This window comes from Callithrix jacchus, chromosome X (genome assembly GCF_049354715.1).
Source record: "Callithrix jacchus isolate 240 chromosome X, calJac240_pri, whole genome shotgun sequence".
NCBI classification, from domain to species: Eukaryota; Metazoa; Chordata; class Mammalia; order Primates; family Cebidae; genus Callithrix; species Callithrix jacchus.
This window is the reverse complement of record NC_133524.1, coordinates 42788299-42797849: the sequence shown is the minus strand read 5'-3', so window position 1 is coordinate 42797849 and position 9551 is coordinate 42788299. Positions and strand designations below refer to the sequence as shown.

Genomic DNA, 9551 nt, shown 5'->3' with positions numbered 1-9551 from the left:
TCCAACTCCTGCCTCAGCCACTTAAAGTGCTAGGATTACAGGCATGAGCCAGTGCACTTGGTCATCTTAACTATTTTTAAGTGTACAGTTCAGTAATGTTAATTATATTCACATTTTCAACCAATCTCCAGAACTTTTTTGTTTTGCAAAATTGAAACTGCATACTCATTAAACAACTTCTCCTTTTTCTCTCCCACTAGCTTCTGTCAACCACCATTCTACTTTCTGTTTCTATGAGTTTGACTTCTCTTGATGCCTCATGTAAAGGACATCATATAACGCTTGCCTTTTTATGACTGCCCTCTTTCACTTAGCATAATGTCCCCAAGTTTCTTCCATGTTGTAGCATGTGTCAGAATTTCCTTCCTTTTCAAGGCTGAATAGTATTTCATTGTATGTGTATACCACATTTTGTTTAACCATTCTTCCGTCGATGGCCATTTGGGGTTGCTTACACTTTTTGGCTATAGTGAATAATGCTGCTATGAATGTCTATGTGCAAATATCTTTTTGAGATCCTGATTTCAGCTCTTTTAGATGTATACCCAGACATGGTACTGCACTGCTAGATCATATGGTAATTCTATTTTTAACTTTTTGAGGCATCCACCATAAACAGTTGCACCATTTTACATCCCCACCAACAGTGCACAAGGGTTTCAATCTCTCCACATCCTGACCACATTTTTTAAATTTTATTTTCTTTCTTCCTTCCTTCTTTCCTTCCTCTCTCTCTCTATTTCTTTCTTTTTTTGGATAACAGCCATCCAATGAGCATAAGGTGATATCTCACTGTGGTTTTGATTTGCATTTCTCTAATGTTGACGACCCTTTCATAAGCATTTTGACCATTTATATGCCTTCTTTAAAGAAACAAATATTCCAACCCATTTTTTATTGGATTATTTGGTATTTTGTGGTTGAGCTGTAGTTTTTTGTATATTCTGGATATTAACGACTTATCAGATATGTAATTTGCAAATACTTTTTCCAATTCTGTAGGTTAGGTATTCACTTTGTTGATTGCACAAAATTTTCACTCTTTTGATGCAGTCCAATTTATCTGTTTTTGCTTTTGTTGCCTGTGCTTTTGCTGTCCTATTCAAGAGATTTTTGACAAATCTAATGTCATGAAATTTTCCTCTATGTTTCCTTCTAAGAGTTTTATAGTTTTAGGTCTGACATTTCGTTCTTTGATCCATTTTGAATAAATTTTTGAGTATGGTATAAGGTAAGGCTAGATCTAACTTCATTCTTTTTCATGTGGATATCCAGTTTGCCCAATATCATTTGTTGGAAAGACTATTCTTTCACCCAGTGAATGGTCTTTTCACTCTTACCAAAATAATTATACTTTCATTTTTGTGATTATTTGATTCATGTCCGTCTCTCTCACTGAGCTATAAGCTCCAAGAGGGCAAGAATCTTGATTTTACTCACTATTATGAACCTTTAGTGCCTAGTACATAATAAAGGCTCAAAAAAGTTTTATTGAATGAGCAAACAAATGCTTGAAAAACACTTAGCACAGTGCCTGCCACTAAATAAAACTTCAATAGACAGGAATGATTATTGTCATTGCTGTTGTTATTCAACCCATTGTACCTTTTGCCTGGGGCATACATGGCTTAATATGAAGAAAGTGAAAATAAAACTTACTTCCTCAGAGAAATACACAAAAGCCAAAGGCAGAATGTATAATGATTCAGCCTTTGAGATCTGGCAGATTTGGTTCAAATGTTGGTCCTATCTCTTTCTTGTGTGATTCTTAATATATTAATCAACTTCTTTCCAAGTCTCAGTTTCCTCATCTCTAAAATGAAGGTGATATTTATCTCATAAGATTGATATATGGGTTGAATGAAACATGTATAATGCCTTTGCATAGTATCTGGCATTTATAATAAGCCTCCAATAAATGGTTCTTCTGTTATTTCTTTACAGATCATTAGAATCTCTATCGTTTCCCCTTAGTTTGGTTTTGCTATCATCTCTAAAAAGGTTACTTTCTTAGCTATTGTCTCCGTTTATAAGACAATTTAAAAGCGATGACAAGGGTAAATAAGCCTGAATGGAAAATATTCAATTAGGACACTTAAGGCAAAATATCAGTAAAGAGTTCCTATCAGACCTGGAAATTAGCACAAACAGTCTATGCATTTTTTCTCTTGACCAAAATGGAAAACATCTCATTAGTGCAGATCCTGACATTATAGATTACCTCTGTGAGAATAAAGATTTTTCAGGAAGAGCGACTCCATTTTTAAGAAGGTATTGTTTTATGAGAAAGTATGCTAAGAAGGAAATATCTCCTTGAGAGTTTTACAGACTTATACTGCCAGAAAAGACCCCCAGATAGGATCTGCTTCACCAAAGCCCCAAGGAGGGTAAATGATTAAACCTTCCAGTGTTGATAGGCTTGTATCTCATATTGGTGACTTATTAATTACTTGACCTTTTCCACAGTGCCCTTAGCATAGTAAATTATACTCTTCTATTGGGAGTTGGGTGACTTACATGACTCTTTGCAACTTAATCAGGGCTGGGCTCAATATAAGTCACCCAGTGAACATATTGTAGCTGATTGCTTGTTTTTACCATGTGGTGTGACAGTTTTGTGGCAGCTTGGAAAGAAAGCACCAAGAAATATAGATAAAAGAATTTAAGGAAGAGATTTAATTTTCCATGTTTACCTTTGAAATCTTTCATAGCTAAAAACAGAAGGAAAAATTCCAGTGATGTGTGAGATTTTGTTTTTCCACATAAAAGATAGCTAGTAGAACTATTTTCAATTAGTAGAAACAAGTCCAATGGCCCCTTTTCTGTCCCTGCTTTCTTTGATACCTTTTCAATCCTAATATTGTTGACTCTCCCCTTTTCTGAGAAAATCTTGTTTCTTCTGTTAGGTGTCTTCTCCCCAAGAATTGAACCACTTTGTTTCTGTTGACTTCTCATTCTTTTTTTTCCTAACTATGCGTAATTCTCTAATTCAACAAATATATAGTCATCTATTTTTTTTACCAAATATATATGGAGTACCACTATGCTTCAGACACTTTCTGGGAGTTTCGGGTGAAGGGAAAAAAAAAAGGACATAAACAAAATGAATAAAAGAGAATTCCAAGAAGTGATAAGGGATATAAAGCCACTCAATCATTCAACATTCAACAAATGCCTGTAGATCAATTACTACACATCAGGCATTGTTCTAGATGCTGAGAATCCTCTCTCACGGACGTGAATTGAGCCTCCTCAGGGTGAGTAGGATAGGACAAACAGTTGAAGGGAGGAGCCCAGTTAGTAAAATGAAGGGACATTTTAGTATGGGTTGATGGGGAAGTGTATTGCGGTGGGGACTGAAGAAAGGGAAAAGAAAGGAGGATCTAAATGAAATTTTGAAAGACAAAATTGACAGGGTGTGGTGACTAGCTGAACATGTAGAAAAAAAATAGAGTGCTAAGACAAAGCCAATACCAGTGTCTGGATGACCAGGAGAATAGGGAGCCTTCCCACCATTCATTCTGCCCTTCTTAACTTAACCCTGATTAGTTAAGTTATTCAGTGATTCTCATTCTCCAGCTACATTGACTGGTTCTGGGATAATCATGTGCCCCACTATCAAGCTGACGAAAGAGAGTGAATCCTAGAACATGGGCAGGATCTATTGGATAAGACTCGTTTTCTCTTGTCCTAGATGTATAAAAAGATGAAGTCTGAAACAGTGGCAGCTGGTTTGCTACCTCAAAGGGAGAGCTCTGGGACCTACCTTGTTGCACCTAATGATAAAGCCAATACCACAGAATGCATAATGTTGAGACTGGGAGAAAGTGAATCTTCAGCGATATAATTTGAGTCCTGGATCAAACCTCACTTGAAGCTGGCATATGTGAGCCAATAGATTCTTTGTATTTTTAAGTTTGTTTGAGTTTTCTGTCACTTGCAACTCAAAGAATCCTGACTAATGCAATCCTGGTTAGCATTTAGCATAGTGTTGCGTCCCCAGGAGGCCAGTGGGTATTTACGATCATAAATGGTTCCGTGACTGGATATATTTTTGTTGACTTTTAAACCACATGTTCAGTGTACACTGACACTGTGCTATTTCCAAAGGCAATATTGTCTCCACTGTCAAAAGTTTTTAGTGACTTATTCATTGATATTAAAGAAAGGAGGGCAAAATGAATCATCTTTATTTGTATGGTACCAGTACAATTTGTTACACAGATACATTGCATAGTGGCGAAGTCTGGGCTTTTAGCATAACCATCACCTGAACAATGTACATTGTATTCATTAAGTAATTTCTCATCCCTGACCCCCCTCACCCTTCTGAGTCTCCAATGTCTATTATTCCATCTGCCATGCCCATGTGCACACATTGTTTAGCTCTGAGTTATAAGTGAGAACATGCAGTATTTGACTGTTTCTGAGTTTTTCACATAAGACAATGGCTTCCAGTTCCATACATGTTGCTGCAATAGTTGATTTCATTTTTTATAGCTAAATAATATTCCATTGTGTGTGTGCATACATATGTATGTATATATACCACACAAAATGAATCTTTAGACAGAGGTTTACAGGACTGGCACCAGAAGAAATGGGGAAGGAAACACATTTGTAGTCAGGTCCTCTTCTGCTCCCTGGAGTGCTCTTTTGCATTTCTTATGTCTTCTCCAACCTAGTGATGAGATCAGCCCTGGATCCTTGTTTCCAGAGAGCTTATTCAGCAGCCAGTGTTTGGACAGTGGTTCTTAATTTTTAGGTATACTAGACGTACTTGTGGAGCTCATAAAAACACACATCCCTGCAACATGTTCCAGGAGATTCAGGTTCAGTATGTCTTGGGTGGGGCCCAGGCATCAACATTTTTAACATTTTTCATAAGCTACCATGTGATTCTGATGCAGTTATCTCTTGGAGAAACACCAATGTCTTAGGATGAATTCCCCAAAAGCTGGTCCTGATAGGGTATTCATGAGCAAGTGATTTAGTAAGGAAGTGCTTTCAGGAGAAACTTCGTTGTTAATGAGAGAAGTAGGAAAGGGAACCAAACAACGGTCGGATTTCAGGCAAAGTCCTGGGAAGGGTAGCTTCAGCCTGATCCCACAGAGGACCTCTGGAGTGTAATTAACCCCTCAGAGTTGTCCCCTCTTCCCGAATCAAGGCTTTCTTTCATATTCTTGCGCTATGGGACTTTGGCTAACAGCCAATCACCGGATGGGGGAAACCTAAACTCCCAGGCACTTCCACGTGGGCAAAATGATTCCAGTAGCTTCCAGAAAGTCCTTTGGAGTCACAGGCATGGGCTTTGGAAGCAAAAATACACTGAAGTCAAGGCACACAGATATGGTAAAGGGGATCCGAGAGAATTTGAATGGAGCACCGACAGTGTCTGCTGAAACCATTTAAAGGATTTCATATTTACTATAGGAGTATCTGGATTTTTAAAAGTAACTAAGGGAGAGAACAACATGCACCCAATGCAAAGGGAATAATTACTTAAAAGTAGAATTCTGTTCATGCATGGGGTTTTCAGGGAACTCAGTCACATAAGACTCTAGTACCACTGAAATCTGCAATCTTTCAGTGAGTGAACTCTTTAAAATGGCAATTGATCCCTCTCAGTATCTGGCCCCTGCCTATTTCTCTGACTCCCTCTTGTCTCTTTCTTCTTATAGGCTATGATCTAGCCATGACTTACTTCTCCAAAAGAGCATGTTCTTCTAGAAGAGCATATTCTTGCTCACCTCCAAGACTTCACAAATGTTGTTTTCTCTACTGAGAAGCAACTGGCCCCTACTCATTCGCCTGATTAATTTCTATACTTTCTTTAGTCTTGGTCTAAACATTTTTTCAATTGGGCCTTCCCCAAACCCATAAATCCTCTCAATATTTGCTCCCTGTACTTCCCAAACCCTAACAAACATCACTCTTCAATGTAATTGCTTGCCAACAACTTGTTTTTTTTAGAATGAAGTCCAGAGAGGGCAGGGACCATTTTCAGCTATAGCCCCCATGGCTAAACAGACATTCATTGAATAAATATAAAATTATTTGCAAAATATTATCAGAGTATAAGTCTAATATATGTAGCTCCTTCTGGAGAGAGGGGGTTTGTCTTTCATTTTAGCTTAGAACATCCTGTTTATATCATGAGGCAATAACTATTCCAGTTGAGAACAGTGTCATTCTTAATTTTATTCATTAATTCAGTAATAATTTATATCCTTAAACAATCACACTACAGAGTAGGGCTGAACTGTAAATTGCCTAAATTAGCCTTGTGCCACACTGACCTCTGTGTGTGGCCCTCATGCTAATATTTCTCTGGAGTGTGTGTTTCCCTTGTATATCTGTGTCATGATGAAATGATGTGGGAGCCCGACAACCTGAGAATGTCTAATGCAGTTGTGAAGAAAGTCCAAGACCTCAAAGTCACTTAAAATTTGCACTGACATCTGAAAATCAAATTTATTTAGCAGCAACTTCATCCTTGTGGGGTTTTAGATGTTTCTGAATTTTTTAAAGGCCCATCAGTTATATACTAGAGTTATATCTACATTATGATGAATATGTAGAACTGTTTTATTGGTAATTTTCCTAGTATTAGAAATCAGCCAAACATGATGGCTCAGCACTTTGGGAGGCCAAGGAGGGAGGATCACCTGAGGTCAGGAGTTTGAGACCAGCCTGGCCAACATGGTGAAACCCCGCCTCTACTAAAAATACAAAAATTAGCCGGGCACGGTGGTGGGCACCTGTAATCTCAGCTACTCGGGAGGCTGAAGCAGGAGAATCACTTGAACCCAGGAGGTGGAGGTTGCAGTGAGCCAAGATCGTGCCACTGCACTCCAGCCTGCTGCTGAAGCCCATTTTCCCCCTACTTCTCCCTTGTCCACCTCCCAAGAGGAGGCAAGAGAAGACAAATACCCATGTCCCCAGCTTCTCTTGCAGGTAAGTGTTGCTGTGTGTGACTCTGTCCTGGCCCATGAGATGGGAAAAAGATATTTTCTTTCCTTAATAAACGAGAGAGGGAGCAGAAAGGCCTCTCCTGTCCTTATTGCCCTCCTGCTTCCTGCCTTTAATGTCTGAAATTGTGGCAGCCATATCGTGATAAGACAAGACTGAGAATGAGATGCTAACATTACAAGGATGGCAGAGTGGAACAAATAAACCTAGGTCACTGATGACACAGTCGAATAGCTGATCAATGTTAGTAACCACACATCTCCAGGCTCCTTGCTACACGGAAAAGAGCACCCGGCCCCCTTGCATTTGTTTAAACCACTGTTAGTTGAATATTCAGTTACTGACATCTGAACACAATCTAATAGATGTGCTTACTTGAACATTTTCTTTGTGGAAATGAAACAGAACTAAATTATTGACACCTGACCCACTAATACATGGGCTTATTTGTTGGAACAGTATTGAATTTTTGGAAGACACCCAGAGAAAAATTAATTTAAAAGGTTTGGTTATTTTAGTCCCTGAAGCAGAGAGGATCTACCTCTAGTCATTATACATGGTAAAACTTCTGAGGGATGTGTGTATAGCAGAGAGTTTCTGTATGACCAAATATCACGCTGCGAAATGGGAGATGTAAGTTCAGATTAGGAGGAAAAAGTCCTGAGCTTTGTGCCGACTGGCAGACCTCGAACCACTCAAAGCCTGTGACCAGGGAATGCCAATAGCTGATTAAATTAGGGTTATCGCCGTGGGAAGGGTGCTGCATGCGTTAGTTTAATCAGAGTCCACCTCTCCAGCTAAGATGGTTACAATCTCACCTCAAGCCCAGAGCTGCTACCCTATCGGGGGGGAAGGGGTGGGATGGCTTTTGGGAGAGCAACCACCACATTTTCCCATCTGTAATTGAGGGAATTGGACCAGCTGACCTCGAAGGCTCTTTCCAGATCCAAACTAGCTGCGATTCCATGAGCAGAGCGTTACTTACCTTTACAATTGTCTCTTCTTTTTTCACCTCCACTTGCTTTTCTGTTTTCCTTTATAATCGTCCTTTTCTGCCTCTGAGCATAGGTCCCTTTGGAAGAAAACAAACCCCAAAATGAAGTTGACAAGGCTTGGTGTATCTTAGTTTTGGGCTGGGGAAAAGAAGTGAAGCTGACAAGGTGACTTGAGAGGGTCTCTGGGCACTTAAGGGCAGAATAGAGTGACACCTTATTCATAGGGCATGAGCTGAACATGCCAACTTGTGGTGAGTAACTCTTGGACCCTTAAAGGAGGCAATGTTTCTTAAGTTCCGAAGCCCCCTTCTCTAGAGAATGCACAAGCTCTCTAAGAAAGGAGGAAAACCACGTGCAATTACGCTTGTCCTCTGGTCTGCATGTTTTTTTAAAAAAGGTTTAGTACTCAAATCCTTAGCAAGCAAATCTCTCAGCCTTTTGAGGGAGTGGTCAAGGGTTTGCATGAAACGTTTCTGAAGAGAAAATAGGCTGTGAGTCTCCACAACACCCCCTCTGCTTTGGTATTAAGAAATAATTTTTTTGAAAAAATTACCTCACTGAGAAATTTGCCAGAAGATTTCTGGAAACTGACTTATGAACTAATTGGGCACTTTTGCTGTGCGGAGGAACAAAGACTATTGGTCTTCAACTGAGGCATACACCTGTCTCACGGCGTTGGCTCATTCCGCACATGCTCAGTTGAACAGAAATCTTCATTTTGAATGCAACCTAGCACAGCGGCAACACCCAGAACCTCACTCCCTGGCTGCTCCTGTGCCTGCACTCCCTCTAGTTGCATTTTGTTCCTGACAAGTCTAACATTTATAGGCAATATAGAGAGCAGAGTAGGTGTTGGGAGTTTGGGGGCAATATACAAAGGAGATTAAAGTCGCAGTTTGTCCCTGCCTTCCTGGTTTCTCTCTAGGTTGTCTCTAGTGAGGGTAAGCGCTGGATTGATATTTGCTGAGTTTGGGCCAGAACGTGGGAGAAGCTGTCTCCATAGATGACCGTGTGCTGCTGTCGCACACCTTCCTAGGCAGTTTTTGTCTAGTCCTTTTATAGGATGACCTACCCTTACCCCCAGCCCTCGTCTTCATTAAGGAATGACAGGGTGGCACTAAAAGCATCCGCTGCCAAGCACGGCTTCAGTGACAACCTCTCTCTACCTCTTTTGGCCTTCTCATTCATTCGCACCCTTTCCCTGCCTCTTTTCTCGACAAAAAACTGGGAAAGGCTCCCTGCGATTACAAAAGAAGGGGTAACGGCCGGAGTTCCGTGCCTCTTGCCGGACAACGAGCGTGCAGCCGTGGACCTTTTGTCTCCATCCTCTTTCGCGGCTTGGTCGCGGCTAGGCACGGAGGCGACGACCCCAACCAAGCCCCGCCTCAGCAGCTGCAGCCGGCGCGCCCCACTCGCAAACCCTCCGCGCCCTCTAGAATCCCAGTGCCCGCCCTTTCGCCGTGACGCGACCGGCGCCGCGCGCATGCGCCGCTCAGCCCGCTCCCTTTTCCCTGGGACACCGCCTCCCGACGGACTGGTGTGGGCGGGGCCTGTGGTTCTGGAAGCGGCGCTGGCGACGGGGGA

The 9551-nt window shown here is 41.0% G+C and overlaps 1 long non-coding RNA gene across 1 annotated transcript; it reads right to left on the bottom strand.

Moving 5' to 3' along the window:
• Positions 1–684: 684 nt before the first annotated feature.
• Positions 685–9466, bottom strand: LOC144581200 (uncharacterized). Its single transcript, XR_013531755.1, has 3 exons — positions 9247–9466; positions 7958–8044; positions 685–5309 (listed from the first exon to the last, which is right to left on the bottom strand). It is a non-coding gene; the product is annotated as an uncharacterized LOC144581200 (long non-coding RNA).
• Between the last annotated feature and the right edge of the window lie 85 nt (positions 9467–9551).